Genomic DNA, 25,593 nt, shown 5'->3' with positions numbered 1-25,593 from the left:
GCTGAATCCCAACGGCCTCGTATCACTAGCAGTCGAGATGACAGGCATCTTATCCGCGTGGCTGTAACGGATCGTGCAGCCACGTCTCGATCCGTGAGTCAATAGATGGGGACGTTTCCAAGACGACAACCATCTGCACGAACAGTTCGACGAAGTCTACAGCAACATGGACTATCAGCTCCGAGACCGGCTCCAGTTACCCTCGACGCTGCATCACAGACAGGAGCGCCTGCGATGGTGTACTCAACGACGAACCTGGGTGCACGAATGGCAAAACATTATTTTTTCGGATGAATCCAGGTTCTGTTTACAGCATAATGATGGTCGCATCCGTGTTTGGCGACATCGCGGTGAACGCACACTGGAAGCGTGTATTCGTCATCGCCATAATGGCGTATCACCCGGCGTGATGGTATAGGGTGCCATCGATTACACGTCTCGGTCACATCTTGTTCGTATTGACGGCACGTCGAACAGTGGACGTTACATTTCAGATGTGTTACGACCCGTGGCTCTACCCTTCATTCGATCCCTGCGAAACCCTACATTTCAACAGGATAATGCACGACCGCACGTTGCAGGTCCTGTACGGGCCTTTCTGGATACAGAAAATGTTCCGACTGCTGCCCCGGCCACCACATTCTCCAGGTCTCTCACCAACTGAAAACGTCTGGTCAATGGTGGCCGAGCAACTGGCTCGTCACAATACGCCAGTCACTACTCTTGATGAACTGTGGTATCGTTTTGAAGCTGCATGGACAGCTGTACCTGTATACGCCATCCAAGCTCTGTTTGACTCAATACCCAGGCGTATCAAGGGTGTTATTACGGCCAGAGGTGGTTGTTGTGGGTACTGATTTCTCAGGATCTATGCATCCAAATTTCGTGAAAATGTAATCACATGTCAGTTCTAGTATAATATATTTGTCCAATGAATACCCGTTTATCATCTGTATTTCTTGGTGTATCAATTTTAATGGCCAGTAGAGTATTTTTCTTTGGGTGCTGCATCTGCTGATTTTTATTTGCTTTCGAGTGACTGATGGTTATCTTCAAACATGAAGAAGCGGCGCTCTCCTGCTGCTTCCTCGCAGTTTGGATGCTGGGCTGGACTACGTGGTAGAACTACACAATAGCCCACCATCCCCTAGCATTCCGACCTGCGCGAAGACTATACCTGAGGCACCGACCGGTCTGTGCTGATGGCTAAGGGCCGCTCTTTTCTCTACTTGCACTCTCTGCCTGTCTCGTCCCAAATACATCTCGCTGTGCCTTCCCAGGCACACAAAACTCATCCAGGAAAGCAAGTGAATCCGACACCATCTTAAATGATGGGAAATAAAGCTACACAGGGCTCAGTAAGAACAGTCGCTGTAGTCCGATATATGTTAAAAAAATAAAAAATAAAAAAAACATTTACAATGAATTCTAAACCGTTATTAACCTCTAATTGCAGATTGAATCTCACATTTGAAGACGAAGGCGTGCGATTTGTCTGTCGCATTTCACATTTATACACATTTCGCTGTCGAAAATGGCGATTTGCGGTGCAGTGTGCAACAGAACGATGTTCTTGACAACCTCTGACACTGCTGAGTCGCCCTCGGTTTGATTGCCAGTCGGTGAGAGCAGATCGTAATGGCCGAAACAATCGCAGATCCCGCCAGCTGTGAAGTGTGCGGGGTGATTGGATTTTCACTGGCAAAAAGATGTTCAGTTGCTAAAAGCCGTCGAGAGTTATGTCTAGTGTATGGACCTGGAATAATGAGTGACAACAGAGTTCGGAAATAGTGTTGATAATTTCAAAATGGCCGCACAGATGTTCACGATGAACAGCGGAGTGGCAGGTCCAGTATTTAGACCGACGACATCGTTGAGCATGAGAGCCAAAAGCTTCGAAGTGATCCGCGATTTACGATGAGTGATCTGGCTACTGAATTCCAAAATTGCTGCTCGAACTTCAGTTTACAGGATTGTAACTGAACAGGTTGGATATCACAAACTGTGCGAGGTGGATTCCAAAAATGCTCACTGGTCAGCATAAAAGAGCAAAGAATGCATAGCACACCACAATTTTTGGAGAGGTGGAGATTGTGTGTTTTCCCACATTGTAACGGACGACGAGACGTGGATATGGTACGCCAACGCAAAATCAAAACAACAGTCAGTGCAATGGCGCAATTCAGGTTCACCCAAACCAAAAAAGTTTAAAGAATCTCCGTTCTCAAATCGAAAAATGATGGCTTACCGTTTTTTTGGGACGAAAAGGACGTGCTTTCGATTGATTTCATGTACCGTGGGTCAACAATTACAGGTGTGAAATACTAATCAAACTGAGACGTGCGATCCAAAATCGACGCCACATGGGAACTGTCGCCTGGCATAATCATTCACGTCAACGCACGCACTCACACCGCTGCCAAAACCAAGGAGAAGATTCCAGATTTTCGTTGGGAACTTTATGACCACCCTCCGTACAGTTCCGACCTTGCACCAAGCGACCATTTCCTCATCTTGCATTTGAAAAAGTGGCTGGGTGGACAACGATTTCAAAACGACGATGAACTCAAAAAGTGGCATTACCAGCTGGTTCAACTGTCATGCGGCAGACTTCTATGCAGCGGGGCTGAAGAACCTGGTGCAGCGTTACAGAAATTATGTAGATAGATATGAAGGGCAATTACGAAAGTAGATCTGTAGTAAAACATTACTGTCAATAAGAACCTTTTCTCAAGAGCTTTTTTTATTTTTTTATTCACCGAACTGCCCGTTGTGTGGGAATGCCCCTCGCATGTCGCGAAAAAACCAAGAAGATAAAATTACCAACAGTAGTTCGCCCCACGTACTGTTCGCAACGAGGCGTGGAAGGGGTCTCGACGCGGGGGGGGATTGACAATGGTACGTGAAGTACCCTCCGCCACACATTGTAAAGTTACTTGCGCAGTATAGATGTGTTCTTTGTCATCATCTAGCTGAAGTCGTCAGCTTCTCCTTCCAAGGTCAGTGGCCAGACTGCGCGGCAGAGCGCCCACGTACGTGGAATATTCATTGTCCCGTCAACCCACCGAGTACCCACACGTCACGGTTGGGAACGAGCATGACCTTGCCAAGGAAACCTCACTGCGAGCTGCTCGGAATTCTCTGTCAGCGACGCGTATGTGTCACAAGCCAAATGTTGGTTATAGACGTGATTAGCTTATATCGTGACGGATTTCAGTATTCTTCAGTTGACTTTGGAATTGCCGCTTAAGAAAAGCCCGCATCTACGCGCTTTACTTCCCTTATACACTGAAGCGCCAAAGAAACTGGTATAGGCATGCGTATTCAAACACAGAGATATGTAAACAGGCAGAATAAAGCTCTGCGCTCAGCAACGCCTATTTATGACGACAAGAGTCTGGCGCAGTTGCTAGATCGGTTACTGCTGCTACAATAGCAGGTTATCAAGATTTAAGTGAGTTTGAACGTGGCGTTACAGTTGGCGCACGAGCGATGGGACACAGCATCTCCGAGGTACCGATGAAGGAGATTTTCCCCTATGACCATTTCACGAGTGTACTGTGAAAATTAGGAATCCGGTAAAACATCAAATCCGCGACATCGCTGAGAGTGGAAAAAGATCCTGCAAAAACGGGACCAACGACGACTGAAGAAAATCGTTCATCGTGACAGAAGTGCAACCCATTCGCAAATTGCTGCATATTTCAATGCTGAGACATCAACAAGTGTCAGCATACGAACCATTCAACGAAACATCGTCGATATGGGCTTCGGAGCCAAAGGCGCACTCGTGTACCCTTGATGATTGCACAACACAAAGCTTTACGCCTCGCCTGGGTCCGAAAACATCGACATTGGACTGTTGATGACTGGACTGTTGCCTGGTTGGACGAGTCTCGTTTCAAATTGTATCGAGCGATGGACGTAAACGGGTATGGAGACAACCTCTTGAATCCATGGACCCTGTATGTCGGCAGGGGACTGTTCAAGCTGGTAGAGGCTCAGTAAAGTGAGGAGTCTGCAGTTGGAGTGATATGGACCCCTGATACGTCTAGATACTAGTCTGACAAGTGACACGTATGTAAGCATCCTGTCTGATCACCTGCATCAACTAATGTCCATTGTGCATTCCGACGGACTTGGGAAATTCCAGCAGGACAGTGCGACACCCCATACATCCAGAATTGCTACAGAGTGGCTCCACGAACACTCTTCTGGGAAACATTTGCACTGGCCACCAAACTCCTCAGACATGAACATTATTGAGCGTATCTGGGATGCCTTGCAGCGTGCTATTCAGAGGACACCTTCCCCCCCTCGTACTCTTAAGGGTTTATGGACAGCCCAGCAGGATTCGTGGTGTCAGTTCCCTCCAGCACTACTTCAGACATTAGTCGAGTCCATGTCACGTCGTGTTGGGGCAGCTCTGTGTGCTCGCAAGCGCCGTACACGATTTTAGGCAGGTGCGCCAGTTTCTTTGGCTCTTAAGTGTATATTGGTAACACTGGAGCTCCTTGTACGCTTCATTGGGGCCATTCAATGTTACTTTCGATTCTGTGGTACATTTGCCGTGCAGTGTAATATACTGAGTTGTATTAGTCAAATATTCGTCCAAACTGTCATATATTAGGGAAGATATTCCTTATGATCGTATCTTGGTTATAGGCAACGGCCTTGCCGCAGTGGATACACCGGTTCCCGTGAGATCACCGAAGTTAAGCGCTGTTGGGCGTGGCCGGCACTTGGATGGGTGACCATCCAGCCGCCATGCGCTGTTGCCATTTTTTCGGGGTGCACTCAGCCTCGTGATGCCAACTGAGGAGCTAATGGACTGAATAGTCGGTCAAGAATACCATCATAACGACCGGGAGAGCGGTGTGCTGACCCCACGCCCCTCCTATCCGCATCCTCCTCGGAGGATGACACGGCGGTCGGATGGTCGCGGTAGGCCATTCGTGGCCTGACGACGGAGTGCTTTTATTTTATCTTGGCTACAGTACTCGACGGTGTGGTACGGTGTCTAATGCCTTACGCAAATCTGCCTGTTCAACTGCATATATTGTTTGCAAGAATCGGGAGAAAGGGTATTTTACTTGCCAATAGGCAGGTCTGCCCAATTGAGTTTCGAATGGTATCTCGTGTCTCACTAAATGTGAGAAACAAGGACAGCGCCCAACGCCACGGCTACACCCTTGTTTCATTGGGTCCAGCGGACGCTGCCTTTCTTCCGTCCCCCGCCTTCCCCTGTTCAACATGCCAGCCACGGCCGTGTCTCTCTCTATGCACAGGCCTTCTTGACGCCTGCACATACAAGGCTACGCAGACCCGGAACGTGCCGCGCTGCGCTGGGCTTCCGTTACGGACTGACCGTTACTGCTCTAGCGCGTCGTACTGTACAGTATTGTGCCGTCCGTTACTTCTATCACTGTCACAGCCCACAACGGATGCCGAAGCGTGTCCGCGATATAAATGCGCTGCGCTGCTGCTCGCTTCCCTCTGAGAGACGGCGTTACCATCAACCCAACACAGTGTCTTGAGTACACAACGAAATGTGATACTTTAATCGAGCCGACTCAGACAAATTGAGGCGTAACTCTACTAGATAGTCATCTCACAGCAAAATCTGCCTCCACAGCTGAGGTGACCACAGATCCCGTACACGTACAGCCCTTATCAGGGGTAATGAAGTATTCGGTTTGAATCCTGGCAATGGAAGGAATTTTTATTGCCAGTATTTGACAGGCAAGGGGAAAGGAGGTCGCATGCCAGATTTGTGGCCATGCCCTGCACTGAATTCTAATAACCCTCTGTCCATTGTCCCAGAGTAAAGTCATGTTATACTATGCTGATCTGTCTATTGGATGCAGATGTTAGGCTCGGTGGTTCGTTTGATAAGGTTTATATAACACTTACCTGTAGACAAGCTCATCACATTTTCTTACACTGGACTTACGCTCTTGATACACAAAACTCTCACTTCACGAAGAATAGGTACCAGTAAGGACAAGGAACATCAGCGGGAAGTTATGTGGAACAACACTGATCTTCTCGCAATGTTAAAATTTTATTCATTAACCACAACACTGCAGAGTTTACTTAAAAAAAAAATGGTTCAAATGGCTCTGAGCACTATGCGACTTAACTTCTGAGGTCACCAGTCGCCTAGAACTTAGAACTAAGTAAACCTAACGAACCTAAGGACATCACACACATCCATGCCCAAGGCAGGATTCGAACCTGCGACCGCTCCAGACTGTAGCGCCTAGAACCGCATGGCCACTCCTGCCGGCCAACCTGCTAATGAGGTTGCAAAAGCGACGGAGTCCTAAAATAGCGTTTTATTAATCAAGCAACTGTCATATTAATAGCTCACGAAAAAGCTCTTTGTCGGTACATAAATTAACGTGTTATTTCTTCACTTGCGTTGCTGCAAACAAACGCCAATTCTCATTTCGCCAACTTCCAATGGCCTTAAAAATTACATTTCTCCATTGGAAAAGATCTGTGCTTACTTTGTATATCTCAGTAGATAAAAAAGAATCGCGCGTTAACCACACGAAAAAATAATTTTCTCTTTGTGTGCTACAATTTGCCAAATATTCGTTTATATATCTTGAACAGCTTATATGATTAAGATGGGTGTTGTATATAGTTAACAGTTGTTACACTGCGTGTGTGGGCAGAAGTGAGTGCGCTACATACAATCCATTTCCTTCAGACTGGGCCGGCCGCGGTGGTCTAGCGGTTCTAGGCGCTCAGTCCGGTACCGCGCGACTGCTACGGTCGCAGGTTCGAATCCTGCCTCAGGCATGGATGTGTGTGATGTCCTTAGGTTAGTTAGGTTTAAGTAGTTATAAGTTCTAGGGGACTGATGACCACAGATGTTAAGTCCCATAGTGCTCAGAGCCATTTGAACTTCAGACTGGAAATACATGTAGATGCCCTTCCATGTTTAAAGAAAAATGCAATATGTTAGCTACATTTTAAACACAGTAAAGTATGACCTAACAGCACAGTACATAAACTCTTCGCGACTCCTATTTTTCATTGCAAATAGCTCGACTGGCTTGCGGAGTGTAATTTTATTTCGAAATATTACAAAAGTTTAACATCAAGCTGATGAATGAAGCTACAATATCCTAAACAAAATTTAAAGAATAGTTTCTTTAAAATCGTTTTGCGCGGGACATTCTGCTTGGCGTAACGCAGCATCTATCTGGCGGGTTAACCAGCGTTCTCTCTGTGCACCTGCAACTCACCTGGCTGAGCACCAATGCTACATGCTTTCTTAGTGTTCTCGCAGTATTACCACTAAGCCACCTCGCTCGGTATTGGTGGTGGTGGTGGTGGTGGTGGTGGTGGTGGTGGAGCAGGAGGAAGAAGAAGAAAATTTCATCGATAATGTTTGGCCAGCAAAGTGTTCCTGATACCCGCTGTCCTCTAGATTACACCGTAAACCTCTCCGCAGTGTGTCATTGGGCAAGGGGATGTGTATAGGTTAAGTCAAAACACGGCAGCCTCCTTACATGTTTTTCGAGAGGGTAGGCTAAATGTCGGTTCACTTCCTTTCTCGGAGGGTTTGATGAGCAGAAGTCAGCGTGAGGAGTCGTGGCTTTTGTAGACCACAGGGAAGACGTCGTTCGGTGCACCGGCTGTTGTCCACTATTGAAGTAGCGAATGACTAGCTGCGCTGTGGCCCGGCTATCCGCTTGTTTAATGCGCTGTTCAAAAAATGGTTCAAATGGCTCTGAGCACTATGGGACTCAACTGCTGAGGTCATTAGTCCCCTAGAACTTAGAACTAGTTAAACCTAACTAACCTAAAGACATCACAAACATCCATGCCCGAGGCAGGATTCGAACCTGCGACCGTAGCGGTCTTGCGGTTCCAGACTGCAGCGCCTTTAACCGCACGGCCACTTCGGCCGGCTAATGCGCTGTAACAGACAGCAGTTGGTTCTGGGGACGGCAGTTATTCCCCATTGGAGGTACTCAGATTATAACCCCTGACAGGGAGGAACGTGGAAAGTCTAGGGCTTGCACGACGCCTGAGATGGACTGGCCCACACATCGAGTACGCCACGATCCGGCTGGGCTCAAATGCAGTATTTAGCGTGTCTAGCCGACCCCGTGCTTATGAGTCACACCATCAGTCATTACATGGTCTGACGCTTTTTCCAATCACTTGACAAATCGAACTATTCCTTTCTCCGGGGTAACAGGGTAGCATTCTCTGGCACATGGTAGCTACTTGTCATTCAATTGCTCATGAGTGTATAGCGTGAACAGAATATCAGGGTTTGCTTCTCACCATATCCTGGCCAATGCATCATTTATAACCAGGGCAGAACTGGAACAAATTATTAATCGCGGTAACGGGATAGACTCGTCTGCTAAATAAATTCCAAAACCTATACGTAGAAGTGTGAATAGCTTTGTTTGTTGTTAACAGTCCTAAGACTAGCTCTGCACGCTATTTTATCTTATACAAGTCTTCTCATATCTAAACAGCTATTGATACTACGATTCACTTGAATCTGCTTACTGCATTGACGCCTTGATCTCCCTCTACACTATTTACCGCCTCCCATACTTCATCACCAAATCTAATCTTTGCTGATGCCTCATTATGTGCCCTACCAACCGATCCTTTCTTTTTTCCAATTATAGCATAAATTTCTTTTATCAGCACTTCGATTATGTGTCTCTTCATTAGTTATTCGACCCACACATCTAATCTTCAGCATTATGCCCTAGCGCCACATCTCAAAAGCTGTCTGTTCTGTTTATCATCCACGTTTCACTTCCATATACGGCAGCACAAAGGATTAATACTTTCAGAAAAAATCTTCCTGGCCCTAAAATTTGTATTTGACGTTGTCATATTTTCGTTTTTCAGGGAAGCTTCTCTTGGTATCTCCATTTGATATGCTCTCTACTTTTGCAAGCTTAGCCCAAATATCGAAACTGGTCTAGTATTTTCAGCGTCTCGTTTCCTAACGTGATCACTGACTTCTACGCTCCCTGTGTGATCACAGTGTATTTCTGTAAATGATAGAGTACATGACGATGGGTTATTGCTATGCAAAAATGCAAAGGCAATTAACAGTATGTTAAAAAGATTGAACACAAGCTGTGAGGGATTGACAAACGTGAAGGTAATGGTTTGTACAAGGCAAACCCAATAAGATAAAAGAGAAAATTTCTGATAAATTAGTGGATACAGCTGACAGTTTCGGTACCTAGACTGGAAGACACCAGTAACATGACAGTAAATAAAACAAGGATAGCTATTACAAAAGAAATGTTTCACTGGAGTTTTATATTCTATGGTCCATTAAATAAATAACTACAATATAGAAAGGTACATGTATTATTATTTGAAAATAAAATTTTTAAATTCCATAAAAAGTTAAATATATATAATGCAGGGTACTCAGCAGCAAATGTATTAATTTCATGTGAACCACAGTACAAAATTTTACTGCCTTATATTAAAAAAACTGTGGATTTGGTTAATCTTCTAAATAGAGTGTGTTTTTTACGAATGTCCCCCCTCCCCCTTAATAAGCGGCCGTTTTAGGTCAACCATTTTCCGGCACAGCTTGGGTTGAGGGCAAAAGTTAACATTAGAACACAGGGATGTCAAAAAGAAGCACATTGTCAGAAAACTAACTAGAAATTATATAGGAAGTAAACATGCTTATTGGCATAGAATAAGTAATAATGTGTAACCATATTAGCTCCCTATACTCCAATGTAACAATTGCTGTGCTGGAAAATGACGTTTGACCGAAACCGGCCGCTTATTAAGGAATACTTAAGGTGTTGCATGATGTCATTTCTAAAAATTAAGGAAAAGATCTGAAGTGTTTTAAGGGGTGTTATCCTGTATGGCGCCGGAATATCGACGCTGCTACACAGAGAGAAGAAATTGTTAGCCTTGTGACATTTGAATTTGCATAAAAATGTAAAATGTGAAATGGATAAGTGAGGTTGTTACACGCATGGTAAATGAGAAAAGACGAATACTGTAAGCAACTGAAAAGAGGGAAAGGAGTTGGCTAGGACGTTGCATGAGATGAGATTGTACAATAAAGGTACATTTGAAGGAACGGTGGCTGGAAAGAGGACCAAAGGAAGAAGAAGGTACCAGCTAATTGAGGATAACGTGATAACAGCACTATATGCAGCTGTGAACAGATTGGCGGAAAACTGGGAGGACTGGACAATGCTGAGCTTGCAGTAATGGATCTGCACAATGGAAAGAACACTTCACCTTCATTGTGAATTATATATTATTGTAATGCCCCAAGCCACGTGGACTTAAAAAAAATGGAGCCAGTTTAGCTTTTACTCCCATTTACTCCCTTCCTCATCTGTAACGCAGTGATACGAAGCCAATTTTTTTGACATCGCTACGAAACCTATACATTACAGATATTACGTTTCCGCATCATACAGTGACATGAAAGGAAAGGAAAGGAACAAGAGGTGAAATTCACTAGGACTTCACCGGCAGAGGAGTATGGTTCCTGCGCTGGTACAGTGTTCAGTATTAATTTCGTGTTATCAATTTATATCGAGACGTGAGAGTGGGATGTATAAGTGAAAGAGGCAAGTCGCTGTGCCCTTTTTAACGGCGGAGCCCAACAGCTGTCCAGAGGATACGTTGGGGCGCCTCCTCTGTGCCCTGCCCCGCTGCGTGCCAGAGTCGTTGTCCGGCTGGCCGTTGCTCCCAGTTGCACACTCTCTCTCGCCACGGCCCCTCGCGGTTACACTGGTCTATATTGAGCTCTGCTGCGGCGCAGACCCTGGGTTTGATTCCGGAGGGGGGGGGGGGGGGGAGAGCTTACAGTTCGCTACTGGCTAATGCACCTGTGCTGTGCGTCTTGCACACAGTTGTCATGAGCCTGTGCTTGCCCCGTACGCAAGTAGAGGCACGTGTATAGGTGCAGGCCCCTTTCTCCACGTGTTCGCTTGAGAGATTCCGTTCATACCTAGAACGAAGATTTCGAAGTCCTTCGCTTTATATTATTAATGCTTTCTTTTTTTCTTCCTTTGAAGAGCTCGCAGTCTGGGACATTGGGAAGGGTCTGAAACGTCTGGACATGTTATTGTTGCTCTGATGAATTCGATACGCTGGCTAACCCGGACGTGCTGGGGGTTTGTGCGACAAACTGAATCTTTTTGCAATGAGACGTGATAAAACACAGCACCAAACGGAGAGAACTACGGACAGGTGTGTCCCCGTCTGGAATGGGAATAATACACCTGCGCTCCGTGGCCCGTGCGCACAAATCAGAGTCATCCATAACTTTGCACCGCTGCATGCGTCTTCTTGCACCTTTTGAACGCGCGTAAAGCCGCGCAAATGTAAACGTACCTTTACTCCTCCCGCGCACGCGCGCAAATATTACATACGTATTACTTGTCACAGATGCATACGACTTTAACAATAACAATAAAAAAATATTAATGTTTTACTTTTTTCCTCGATTTCTGTATCCTATGGACCACATAAGTAACTACTTCCGACTTAATTTTCTGTTTTCCAATAATTTTTCTCTCGAACAAAGGGCTTCCGTTTACCAGCTTCTGACCACTTTGCTCCAGTTTTCTTTTTTGGTTTTCTCTGGAGATGGGAATCTAAAACCTTATTTGGAGCCGTATCTCGGTTCAGAATTGCATGTTCAACTCTAATTTCTTTCAGGTCATGTCCGATTTCCTGGAGCCTTGCACCAGCGAGATCCTTTCCCGGTTGACGCGTTCAAAAATCGCCTTACCTATCCGGTTTTCATTCTACCGAACCAGATGACCGTAAATACTCATTCTAAGCCGCCTCTGCATTGCATTTAGTTGTACAGTTTTCGCGTACAGATCCTCATTATTTCTGTCCCTGAACTCGCCGTTGTGTATTATTGGCCCCAGCATTCGACTCATGTAAACATCCAGATTTTACTACTGTAACATAATGCTTTAACTTTGCTGGAGAGGAGATAGATCTTTTATTGTACACATCATTACTCAATTGAAAGGCCATTTCCATCTCCACCGTCTTGAGTTTATTAGCCTCCCAGTCACGGACGTTCTTCCGTATTACCTTGACATTAAGTTATGCGTAATCTCGGTTGTTGAAATTGGAACCGTCTCTTATATTTGTCACATATTTTGTTTTTGCGTATGATATTTGAAGACCAGTTTCTTATGTAATTCTTACAACATTATTGATTTTTATTGTTGCCATTGTTATGTCTTCGGACAGTCCTGCAAGACTGTCGGCAAAAGCTAAACACTGAATTCTAATATACCTACTTCATACAGGATGAAGAAACTAAGAAAGACTACCCCAGATATATCCAAACGAACGAATATATCGAGGTATGATTTTCGCCAAGATTTACTTGACAACATGGTGAATTTCCTGACGTCCGCAAGTAATTTTTACAATTTATAGTTGCCAAATCATGATACCTACTTCCTATTATCATAATGGAACTATATACTTTTTCTGTGGCATTTGTAGGAAGTTTCTAAGGGAACTTCACCGACATAACTTGTATGACACTTGATCAAATGTTGTTGTTGTCTTCAGTCTTGAGACTGGTTTGATGCAGCTCTCCATGCTACTCTATCCTGTGCAAGCTTCTTCATCTCCCAGTACTTACTGCAACCTACATCCTTCTGAATCTGCTTAGTGTATCCATCTCTTGGTCTCCCTCTACGATTTTCACCCTCCACGCTGCCCTCCAGTGCTAAATTTGTGATCCCTTGATGCCTCAGAACATGTCCTACCAACCGGTCCCTCTTTCTTGTCAAGTTGTGCCACAAACTCCTCTTCTCCCCAATTCTGTTCAATACCTCCTCATTAGTTATGTGATCTACCCATCCAATCTTCAGCATTCTTCTGTAGCACCACATTTCGAAAGCTTCTATTCTCTTCTTGTCCAAACTATTTATCGTCCATGTTTCACTTCCATACATGGCTACATTCCACACAAATACTTTCAGAAACGATTTCCTGACACTTAAATCAATACTCGATGTTAACAAATTTCTCTTCTTCAGAAACGTTTTCCTTGCCATTGCCAGTCTACATTTTATATCCTCTCTACTTCGACCATCATTAGTTATTTTACTCCCTAAATAGCAAAACTCCTTTACTACTTTAAGTGTCTCATTTCCTAATCTAATTCCCTCAGCATCACCCGACTTCATTCGACTACATTCCATTATCCTCGTTTTGCTTTTGTTGATGTTCATCTTGTATCCTCCTTTCAAGACACTGTCCATTCCGTTCAACTGCTCTTACAAGTCATTTGCTGTCTCTGACAGAATTACAATGTCATCGGCGAACCTAAAAATTTTTATTTCTTCTCGATGGACTTTAATACCTACTCCGAATTTTTCTTTTGTTTCCTTCACTGCTTGCTCAATATACAGATTGAATAACTTCGGGGACAGGCTACAACCCTGTCTCACTCTCTTCCCAACCACTGCTTCCGTTTCATTCCCCTCGACTCTTATAACAGCCATCTGGTTACTGTACAAATAGTAAATAGCCTTTCGCTCCCTGTATTTTACCCCTGCCACCTTCAGAATTTGAAAGAGAGTATTCCAGTCAACATTGTCGAAAGCTTTATCTAAGTCTATAAATGCTAGAAATGTAGGTTTGCCTTTGCTTAATCTATTTTCTAAGGTAAGTCGTAGGGTTAGTATTGCCTCACGTGTTCCAACATTTCTGCGGAATCCAAACTGATCTTCGCCGAGGTCGGCTTCTACCAATTTTTCCATTCGTCTGTAAAGAATTCGCGTTAGTATTTTGCAGCTGTGACTTATTAAACTGATAGTTCGGTAATTTTCACATCTGTCAACACCTGCTTTCTTTGGGATTGGAATTATTATATTCTTCTTAAAGTCTGAGGGTATTTCGCCTGTCTCATACATCTTGCTCACCAGATGGTAGAGTTTTGTCAGGACTGGCTCTCCCAAGGCCGTCAGTAGTTCCAATGGAATGTTGTCTACTCCCGGGGCCTTGTTTCGACTCAGGTCTTTCAGTGCTCTGTCAAACTCTTCACGCAGTATCGTACCTCCCATTTCATCTTCATCTACATCCTCTTCCATTTCCATAATATTGTCCTCAAGTACATCGCCCTTGTATAGACCCTCTATGTACTCCTTCCACCTTTCTGCTTTCCCTTCTTTGCTTAGAACTGGGTTTACATCTGAGCTCTTGATATTCATACAAGTGGCTCTTTTCTCCAAAGGTCTCTTTAATTTTCCTGTAGGTAGTATCTATATTACCCCTAGTGAGATAAGCCTCTACATCCTTACATTTGTCCTCTAGCCATCCCTGCTTAGCCATTTTGCACTTACTGTCGATATCATTTTTGAGACTGTATTCCCTTTTGCCTGCTTCATTTAGTGCGTTTTTATATTTTCTCCTTTCATCAATTAAATTCAATATTTCTCCTGTTACCCAAGGATTTCTACTAGCCCTCGTCTTTTTACCCACTTGATCCTCTGCTGCCTTCACTACTTCATCCCTCAGAGCTACCCATTCTTCTTCTACTGTATTTCTTTCCCCCATTCCTGTCAATTGTTCCCTTATGCTCTCCCTGAAACTCTGTACAACCTCTGGTTCTTTCAGTTTATCCAGGTCCCACCTCCTTAAATTCCCACCTTTTTGCAGTTTCCTCAGTTTTAATCTACAGTTCATAACCAACAGATTGTGGTCAGAGTCCATATCTGCCCCTGGAAATGTCTTACAATTTAAAACCTTGTTTCTAAATCTCTGTCTTACCATTATATAATCTATCTGATACCTTCTAGTATCTCCAGGATTCTTCCATGTATACAACCTTCTTTTATGATTCTTGAACCAAGTGTTAGCTATGATTAAGTTATGCTCTCTGCAAAACTGTACCAGACGGCTGCCTCTTTCATTTCTCTCCCCCAATCCATATTCACCCACTACGTTTCCTTCTCTCCCTTTTCCTACTGTCGAATTCCAGTCACCCATGACTATTAAATTTTCGTCTACCTTCACTACCTGAATAATTTCTTTTGTCTCATCATACATTTCATCTGCAGAGCTAGTTGGCATATAAACTTGTACTACTGTAGCAGGCATGGGCTTCGTGTCTATCTTGGCCACAATAATGCGTTCACTATGCTGTTTGTAGTAGCTTACCCGCACTCCTATTTTTTTTATTCATTATTAAACCTACTCCTGCATTACCCCTATTTGATTTTGTATTTATAACCCTGTATTCACCTGACCAAAAGTCTTGTTCCTCCTGCCACCGAACTTCACTAATTCCCACTATATCTAACTTTAACCTATCCATTTCCCTTTTTAAAATTTCTAACCTACCTGCCCGATTAAGGGATCTGACATTCCAAGCTCGGATCCGTAGAACGCCAGTTTTCTTTCTCCTGATAACGACGTCCTTCTGAGTAGACCCCGCCCGGAGATCCGAATGGGGGACTACTTTGCCTCCGGAATATTTTACCCAAGAGGACGCCATCATCATTTAACCATATAGTAAAGCTGCATGCACTCGGGAAAAATTGCGGCTGTAGTTCCCCCTTGCTTTCAGCCGTTCGCAGTACCAGCACAGCAAGGCCGTTTTGGTTAGTGTTGCAGGGCCAGATCAGTCAATCATCCAGACTGTTGCCTCTGCAACTACTGAAAAGGCTGCTGCCCCTCTTCAGGAACCCCACGGTTGCCCTGCCTCTCAAGAGATACCCATCCGTTGTGGTTGCACCTACGGTACGGCCATCTGTATCGCTGAGGCACGCAAGCCTCCTCACCAACGGCAAGGTCCATGGTTCATGGGGGTAGGCTTGATCAAATAGTATCAACATAACAGCTGCGCGAACTATTGTTCTGTAATCAGGAACAGCAAACGCCTGCCCTATTATACCAAATGAAAGCAAACATGTACCTCATGTACTGTTCGTGTGTTTATTATCAGGGCTGTCATACCAAATTCTCAAAATGTTGATCTTGAATACTGCTACACGGTATAAAATTATTCGGGAGAAACAGTACTGCACGTTGAATTTCGTATGGAGTTAATGGCAGCAAAGGACCTGTTATAAGCCATTTTACGCCTTCGGGAGTCGTCGGTGTTTCTTAATAGACATCTTGTTTTATTTCCCCCCCCCCCCCCATCAAAGTAGGGGAGCGTTAAGTTTGGTGAGTGCGCATACTATTTTGAGTTTCCTGATCGTTCCATTGCTCTCCAAATGTTTTCTTGAGAGGGTCTGTCATTACATGTGCGGAATGGGAAGGACATTTGTCATGTTGGTACCACACAGTGATTGCCATATTTCCTGTGGGATGTCTTCCAAAAACTACCGCAGCAGCACATGTTAGGATGTCGAGATACTTGACTGTATTTAGATTCCCATCAACACAACAAGGACCAATGATGCGGGTCTTGGAAAGTCACGCACCAAACTTTGCTGGACCAAGAACGTTGTTTTTATCCACTTCTTTGAGTCGACATGGATTTTTGTCTGAAGATTAGTGCATATTAGAAAGCAAAGCTTTCTTCAAGTGTTTTATCTACAGCCGATAAATATTTCGAAAAAAAATATTTGTGTCAACAGCTGTACAATTTTATTTATTCTCTATCGCTTTCGATACTGGCTACCATCTTCACAGGAGATGATAATGTACATCAGTTCGTCAAAAATTTGGCAGACGAATTGTACATTATTATCTTTTGTGGAGATGGTAACCAGTATCTAAACCGGTAGAGAATAAATAAAATTGTACAGCTGTTAGCAAAAAACATTTTTTCCACACATTGGGAAGACTGAGTTGCGCATGATTTGTAAACGATGCTTCTTCCTTAAACAAAATTTTGTATAGATATGGCCCCATCACTTTCTACTTTCCGTGGATTACATTCGGAGGACCGGAACCAATTTTGCGAGTCATTACCAGGAAGCTGTAGATGCAGCGAAATATGAAGCGGATGAAATGCGATGGAATGCAATGCTCGCAGAACATTCGTTTGATTGATGCCTCTAGTACTTCAGTGATACCTCCAAGTGACATTTGCAGTGTGTGTTACTGCTGCTAAAATGTGAGTTTCACATCTTTCATCAGTTGCTCTTCTTTTTCTTTGGCGTATTTTATTCTCCACGCTTCCCGTTTCTAGAACATTTTTTTTTTTAAATAATGTTTGCAAAGAGAGATCGTGAGTGCTTTGAATGATACGTATACTCTTCAGCACACAACTACACCGCTGCTCTAACAGTTTGCCGACATTCGCCTAAACTATATTCACTTTTCGACTGTCTTACACACTGAACGTTTCAATACCTTTACGAGCAAGTTATTGATAGTTGCAACAGAACAACACAGACCATTGGCTTTAGCGCGCTGGTAAACACACGAACCGTACCTGAGTTACGTGACTGAATAGAGCACACATTTGTGGAACCTCTGCTCCTAGTAGTTTGCGGCGCTGTCATCTTCATACTTTGATCAGGTCCCATACGTTTAAATTCTCTTCCAAGTTTCTTCCAAATGGCACAAGAAGAAGTATAGTTTCATTAGAGAAAGATAAAGTAGTTCGCCGACTGTAAACGATAAAAACTACTTGCGTACGTCAGGAAATTCTCCATTATTGTCCTCTATAACTTGACGAAAACTGCACCTCGATATATTCATTCATTATGGACACATCTGGGCTGGCCCATCTTACCTGCCTCATCCTGTATAGCCCAAGTGCAGATTTTTCGTTTACAATCGATACAAGATTCGCATTTACCAATATTGGCCTACGAATGACGAGAAGGAAGTTTCTCGCGGCGACATTCTTGGAATTTTGCCGCCTCAGTTCTGGGTAAAACCTTAAGCTTTGGACGGTTACCACCATCGTGATAGTCATGCGGTGGTGGCCGTATGTAGCCCATAGGCGGCTGCAACAAGGACAACGGATATAACATTGTTAGTGGTGCGTGGAAACGGGCTCCCGACGAAATTCCCTGAGCCGTTCTCGCACCTACGAGAGAAGTGGCGCCAGAAGCGCAAACGTTGACGACATCTACGGCGGCATGTCGTTGGCATGATATACGCCACCAGTCAGAAGTCTTCCATGGGCAAAGTAAGGCAACCCCATCAACAGCCACGTCAGTCAGTTTTCCTGACGAAGGCGACGGTGGTAAACGTCGAAAGCTGAAGGTTACACCCAGAACTGAAGCGGCAAAAAATTCGAGAATATTTTATACAACAGTGATACCGTTTGACAAAACTGCCTGCCATTTCATTGAAAATTTGAACTATCATCTCTCAGCTCCCCCCTTCTTACTCTTCATCGTGTTACAGCAGTTTAGCTTAGTGGCCAGCGTTGTATCTAAAGCGTTCCGGAAGTCATGGAGTACGGTTCAAAGAAACTGCCGGTTACAATTAAAGTGCAGCTCCTCACGGAGGTCCAGTGTAGGCTGTCAGTACCGTGTGGTGGCGAAACTTGGTACATATGCGGAAGAGATTTACACTGAACAACAAATTAGTTCGATTTATTGCCACCAGGTGCAAACCTAGCGCTTTGCACTTCTAACAAGGGAACCTCCCCATCGCACCCCCCTCAGATTTAGTTATAAGTTGGCACAGTGGATAGGGCTTGAAAAACTGAACACAGATCAATCGAGAAAACAGGAAGAAGTTGTGTGGAACTATGAAAAAATAAGCAAAATATACAAACTTAGTAGTCCATGCGCAACATATGCAACATTTAGGATAGTTTGGGCGCAGGAGCGTCGTGGTCCCGTGGTTAGCGTGAGCAGCTGCGGAATGAGAGGTCCTCGGTTCAAGTCTTCCCTCGAGAAAAAAAGTTTAATTTTTTATTTTCAGTTTATGTGACAAACTCTTTATGTTTTGATCACTTTTTCGGAGTGATTATCATATCCACAAGAAAACCTAAATCGGGCAAGGTAGAAGAATCTTTTTACCCATTCGCCAAGTGTACAAGTTAGGTGTGTTGACAACATATTCCTGTAATGTGACGCACATGCCGTCACCAGTGTCGTATAGAATTTATCACACGTGTTTTCCTGTGGAGGAGTCGGTTGACCTATGTCCTTGCGATGAAATGTTTTCGGTTCCCATTGGAGAGGCACGTCCTTTCGTCTACTAATCGTACGGTTTTGCGTTGCGGTCGCAAAACACAGAGACTAAACTTATTACAGTGAACAAAGAGGTCAATGAATGAACGGACAGATCATAACTTTGCGAAAATAAAGAAAGTTAACTTTTCACTGGAGGGAAGACTTGAACCAAGGACCTCTGCTTCCGCAGCTGCTCACGCTAACCACGGGACCACGGCGCTCCTGAGCTCATTCTATCCTTGATGTTGCATATCTTGCACATGTACTACTAAGTTTGTATATTTTGCTTATTTTTTTCATAGTTCCACACAACTTCTTCCTGTTTTCTCGACTGATCCGTGTTCAGTTTTTCAAGGCCTATCCACTGTGCCAACTTATAACTAAATCTGAGGGGGGTGCGATGGGGAGGTTCCCTTGTGAGTAGCCTGTTTTCATGTTTGTACGTTGGCAGCCCTATAGACTGTATTAATATCGCTGACAGCGCTCTACGTCCTCGGTAAGACACTCTGTGGTTGGACCGACTAGCAATTAGTGAGCGGACGTGTGTCCATCGTGGAGACTCATTGTTGGTAGGGCATGCATTGTAAAATGAGAATGGATGTAGTTTGCAATGTTTGGGTGGTGGAATTATTGACGACTATATAATGTTTGGAACTGGGTGTCACATGAATAAGGTAAAAATCTGCTAAATACAGTGTTTGCTCTTCAACAAAATCTTTCTTTTGCTAACCATGCCTCCTAGTAGTTATTAATCCTTTTATTTAGCGGGCTGTAGTTGCTGCTTGCTGTAATTGCTGCAGTTCGTGTTACGAAGATTTTCTGTGAGGTAAGTAACTTATGAAAAGTATGGGTTATTGTCAGGATTGCTCCCCATTCGGGGCCATTCTTTTGTGTTAATTATTTGAAGCCATGTTTTCATTGTATAGCAGTCAGATTGCGTTGGGCTTGTATATTGTGGGTAATAAATAAATAGGTTAAGTCTGACTTGTGTTTGTCAGGGAACATTCTGTAAGTCAGTGTTTGAAATGATAAAGATAAGTTTCACACTGTATCACATCCACACTGCCATTTGACAAACCATAGCGTGAGTGAACAGTATGGCTAACGAGAAGAGAGACCGCGCGCTCTTAGTGAAACTGTTTCACGTGAACGGCAATAATTACTGTGCTGCTTTAGGGTAATACTGCTGACTGAAAGGTCTGAGAGGTTCCATGTCATTAAATGGTTTAAAGAAGAAGATAATGAAATTCGAAAACACGGATGAGCTTGGTGTGGCACCTGAAAGAGAAAGGCGTCCTATACCGGCGGAAGTTATTCATGATGTTGATGTTGCTGCTGCTGTAAATGACCAAGGTGCACGTGCCCCGGGTAGTGTTAGCTGCGAGTGCTCGTGCTGTGTCAAGAGAATTGTCCATCCCACGGACAATAGTAAATGTGGTTTATATTACACTGGTGTCTGTACAGGATCCAGACAGTGCACCAACTGAAACCCCGTGACCCGCAATGTTCCAATTTTGCCGTTCGGTTTCTGGCACGGATCGAAGATGATGACAGCGGGCCGAGCAGTATTTGAGCATTAACGAGGCACATTTAAGACTACAGGGTGCTGTAACTGACCAAGGTGCACGTGCCCCAGGTAGTGTTAGCTGCCGAATTTGGAGCAGTGTTAAACCACGTGTTGTGCACGAAGACCCACTGCACTCGCCATACCTGACTGTTTGGTGTGGATGCACAAGCATCTTTATTCTCTCTCTGGTCTTTGAAAAGAATACACCAAGAGGGCCTGTCCGGTGTACCCCATCTGCACGTTAGAGAGACCTTTGGAAGAGCGCAAGTGTGTGGAAATTACTGTTTCGTACTAGATGGGGCAACACCTGACGTCAGTTACCCAGTGAAAGATCTGCTTCATGCAGCCCTCCATGAACGTGTTCTCTCGAGAGGTTTTCCAGATGCATGGCCTGCAATATCATCTGATCTGAATCCCTGTGACTTTTGGCTCCGCGGATATCTAAAAGAACGCGTTTACCAGAGACCCGTCGTCTACCTGACCCGAAGGCCAGTATACACAGGAACATGTTCAGATTCCACCGGAACTGCTCCGAACAACTGTTGATCACGTCGTTTTGCGCATGCAGAATCCCGTCGACGTATCTGGCGCTCATACTGAACAAACTGTGTAAGCGGCGGTTAATAATAAGATCAACCTTTTGCCTTTCTCATTTGTCTTCTGCTCACGCCCCGCTCCTTATTAGATACGGAAATATTTCTACACGTCCTTCTTTCATTCACAGCGCCAGATTTGCACCTGACGGCCAAAATTGGAAATAATTTATTTCAAGCGTAAACCGGTTCCGCATTAACGAATTAGCTTAGTTTCGCTGCCATACGATGGGCCTCTGTGAGTAGTTGCAATTTAATTACAACACCCCAAAGGGGCCTTCTTTAATACTTTTGCAAGCAGCCGACAGTATTTAAAAATATTTTTACTGTCTATATTTGTTGTGAGAACTATTACACAAAGTGTCAAAGTATGCGTTTAAGACGGATACTTTAAACACTGATCGATGAATGGGGAGGAAGGAGACGAGGGGCACAACGCAATAAGTCGAAAAAATAGGTAACAGCACAATGTACAGTGTGGAGCACTGTAAACTGCTGACTTGGGAATAAAATTAAAACAATAATAATGAACACTTAGTAACTTACATTTTTGTTTTTCTCATACTGGAGAATAATGGTAGTTTCTCATTACATGGTTTAAACAGTATATCTGGCAAATGTCTACCTTCATAATCCACAGCCGGCCGGGGTGGCCGAGAGGTTCTTGGCGCTTCAGTCCGGAACCGCGACTGCTACGGTCGCAGGTTCGAATCCTGCCTTGGGTATGGATGTATGTGATGTCCTTTGGTTAGTTAGGTTTAAGTAGTTCTAAGTTCTAGGGGACTGATGACCTCCGACGTTAAGTCCCATAGTGCTCAGAGCCATAATCCACACACTGCCGCAGTCGTTTTCTGAAATTCTCGTGCACTATTTCAAGCATGTCTTCTTGGAATTTCAATCTCAGTGTTGTTCTGCAGGTCTTCTAGGGTGCTGAGACGGTTGCAATACACCTTTGACTTCAGGTAACCCCAAAGAAAAAAATCACATGTGGCTAAGTCAGGTGATCTCGCGGACCAGTTGAGGTCCCTAAACCGAGAGATAAGCCTTCCAGGAAACGTTTGCCTCAAAAAATTCAGGGTAATGCCCGCTTTTTATGCAGTGAAACCGTCTTGTTGAAACCACGTAGCCTGTAAAAAGCCTCGAAAGCCGGCTGGAAAAGCTCTTGCAGCATAGTTAAATAACGATCCGAATTCACAGTTACAGCAAGACGACTTTCCTGGAAAAAGTAAGGGCCAATGATGCCTATTCGTGATATGGTGCACCACACACTGGCGTAGTCTGAGTGCAGGAGTCTCTGGTGAATTTGCCTGGAGTTCGTGTCGCTCCAGTACCGCATGTTCTGTTTGTTTACACATCCACTTAGGTTAAAACGTGCCTCATCAGAAAAGAACACATGTGCGTCATAGGGGGGTATGATTGTAAGCATGTCTTCACAAGATGTTCGTGTTACATAATCCCGTACTGACAATTGCTGGGCCACGCACAAGCACAATTCAGTTCATTATGAAGAATCCGGTGGAGAGAACGTCTTGAAATGCCAAGAGCAAGTGCGTGCTTCCGAGCTGAGCGTTTCAGAGATTGCAGTACTGCTGCTCTACCTCGTTAGAATTTTCTGGTGTTGTAACGCTTCTCTCAGGCGCTCTTCGTACAGATGGCACATCCCCTGTTCTGCACGCATTTACCGAATTTAAAATTGATTACCGTTCAGGAAAATTGGGGGTACTGCAAACCGCAAACGAAAATCACGCTGTACTGCAGTGATCGAGTCGGAATTCGAGAAATACACTTCAACACAAAATGAGCGCTCCTCACGTGTCCACTGCACTGTCGCTACTAAACGGCAATTGAATACAAACTTCCTGTCGGTCACTATAAACCACACCCACTCTCCCCTCTATTCGACCAACAGTGCCGCCACAACGTGAATTCTAAAAATACAATTTACCGCGCTCCATCCTGTATCTACAGAGAGGAAGATCAATATTTAACGTCCCGTCGATGATGAAGTCGTTAGGGACGAAGCACAAACTCGGTTTGGGGAAGGAACTTGTTTAGCTCTTTTGCCCAAGAGTGGTGGTTAACGGGTGTAAGCCAGCTACATTACTGCACGTGCTATGCGCCTGGGTATCTGCGTAATCTGTGTGGAGGCGTACAACTCTGCTGGGAGGCTGGGCGGGCGGTCAGATTGCGCTGACTGCCGCAGCTACTATCAGCCTGCCCCACCCCCTCCCCAGTCAGCGCAGTCAACTGCGACCTGCAGCGACAGAAATAGAGGCGCCAGCAGCAGCTGCAGCCGTGGGGACCTGCACGTGCACAGAACTCCTAAACGGGCGTGGAGAAAAAAAAAGAAGAAAACGCGGAGGCGGGCATTACAACTCTTGAGTTTCCTCCTCGCCACACCAAGTCAGAAAGGAGCTGCTATTTCGTGAACTAAGGCAGCAACTAGCCAACTGCACACACACTACCAGCAGAAATTACACAGGGTGATTCAGCCGCCCCTACTGATGTTATATGCAGCCCGCAATGTCTTCAAAAACCACGCGCGAGATTTTCATGTTCTCTCGCTCGCTATCCGCACTACAGAAAAAATAAACAGGAACTTTTTGCAGGAAATTTAATGTAGTTAACCCTTAATCACAGTAGTGAGTACTTCTCACGCAACTACAGTCGTGCGGTCCCGTGGACCGAGTTCAGAAGGCGGGAAAAATATGTAAAAATCACCAATCTAGCGCTACTGTTTGAATTTAGTACTACATATTTATTCTCCAATTATACATAAATGGTAACATATGCACAAAGTATTGTTTCGGTGCTGTGAAAAAGACCTGTTCATATTGCACTCTAAATTCTCATTGAAATTTACAGTGATGGACAAATATCGAAATATCTAAGTGTAGTTCGTTACTTGAAACTTGGTTGTTGCAGGTTAATGTTGATCAAGTACCATCAGTGTTAAATTTTGGCCACATTTCGCACCACCTTACACGCACTGCGGACACACCTTACAAGAGCATTCCAAACAAATTCGGACCTTACACTTGCGACACAAATAACTTGTCTTTCTCTTCTTTTTTGGTGGACAAATGAGACATGTCTTCCTTCCATCCCTACGTAGTTTGTCCTCCTTTTCCAGCTCTTCATGGAGATGTACTTCACTTCCTAGAACTCGACCCATAGAAAATTTCAATTCTCGTGGGAGGCGTTTATTCATTATCCTTTCGCGCAGTGAAAGTTCGATCAGTTCTTGAAGTTCATCCTGGTAAGCACAGTTCTTTCCTTGAATGACTGATGAACAATATATGCATTGACAACACTCATGTCAAGAATACGGAAAAACACGGCCATGGTCCAGCGTTGTTTGCGGCGACTTGAACAATATTTGGCACACTTTTCGTCTACAGTATCAACACCCTTTGTGTTATTAAAGTGGGCTATTATTACAGGTTTTTTACTTTCCACGCCATCTTCTGTGGTGTGATGCACTATTGATATAAAATTACTGCTCTTCCTTTCTTAGGCACATGCGAAATGAGCGTGATGTGTTTAGTAAATCCACACAGCGTTGTTCCAACTTCACGTCTACGGGAAGGCAAGAGAGATGCCGGAATTTCCTTTCGGTTCTTCCGCATTGTTCCCACTGTGGTCAAACCATTTTTCCGTAGCACGTCTGCAAGTTCGATTGACACATACCAGTTATCAGCAGTAATGTTCCGGTTAGTATGTGCTATTGGCTTGCACAATCTGAGAACAGCCTAAGTGGGGAAAGTCCAGCTCCATCAGTATCTTTTCCAAAGTAGAGATAGGTGTTAAAGATGTAGTTAGTCCTGGAGTCGGCGAGGCATTGAAGCTTCAGGCCGTACTTCGCCGGTTTAGATGGAATATATATTTTTAATTTACAGTGTCCTCTGAAACCGATTAGCATTTCATCGACTGTAGCATTAGCCCCAAGAATATAGGATCGCTGCAAATTTTCGTTGAATTTGTGTAGAATGTTTGTTATAGCAGCTGCTGGATCAGAAACCTTACGTAACTCCTTGTCATCAGGGTTGTCAAATCTCAGGCAGTTGAGAATTACAGCAAATCTTGCTGATGACATAGTGATATGGAAAATATCACGGCCAGTCCCATCAGTACAAAAGAGAGAACGTATGTCTTCGTTATTCGATTTGAATACTGCAGTGTATATAAGAAGGCCGATGAAACTTCGTTTCAGACATTGTACCAAGTCTGACTTCTGTTCTCTCCGTATTTGTGGATTTTTTTTAGGTTTCTCAATAGTCCATGTGAGTATTTCGTTCAGCATATC

The 25,593-nt window shown here is 44.2% G+C and overlaps 1 protein-coding gene and 1 pseudogene across 4 annotated transcripts in view; one reads left to right on the top strand and one right to left on the bottom strand.

The window, feature by feature from the left end:
• LOC126235881 (CD109 antigen-like) overlaps positions 1 to 25,593 on the bottom strand; it is a 565,987-nt gene that overhangs the window by 147,680 nt on the left and 392,714 nt on the right. The window lies entirely within an intron of this gene.
• Positions 4,665 to 4,781, top strand: LOC126237800 (5S ribosomal RNA; annotated as a pseudogene).

This window comes from Schistocerca nitens, chromosome 2 (genome assembly GCF_023898315.1).
Source record: "Schistocerca nitens isolate TAMUIC-IGC-003100 chromosome 2, iqSchNite1.1, whole genome shotgun sequence".
In the NCBI taxonomy this organism is placed as follows: Eukaryota; Metazoa; Arthropoda; class Insecta; order Orthoptera; family Acrididae; genus Schistocerca; species Schistocerca nitens.
The sequence above is the reverse complement of the archived record's forward strand: the minus strand, read 5'-3'. Positions and strand labels throughout refer to the sequence as shown.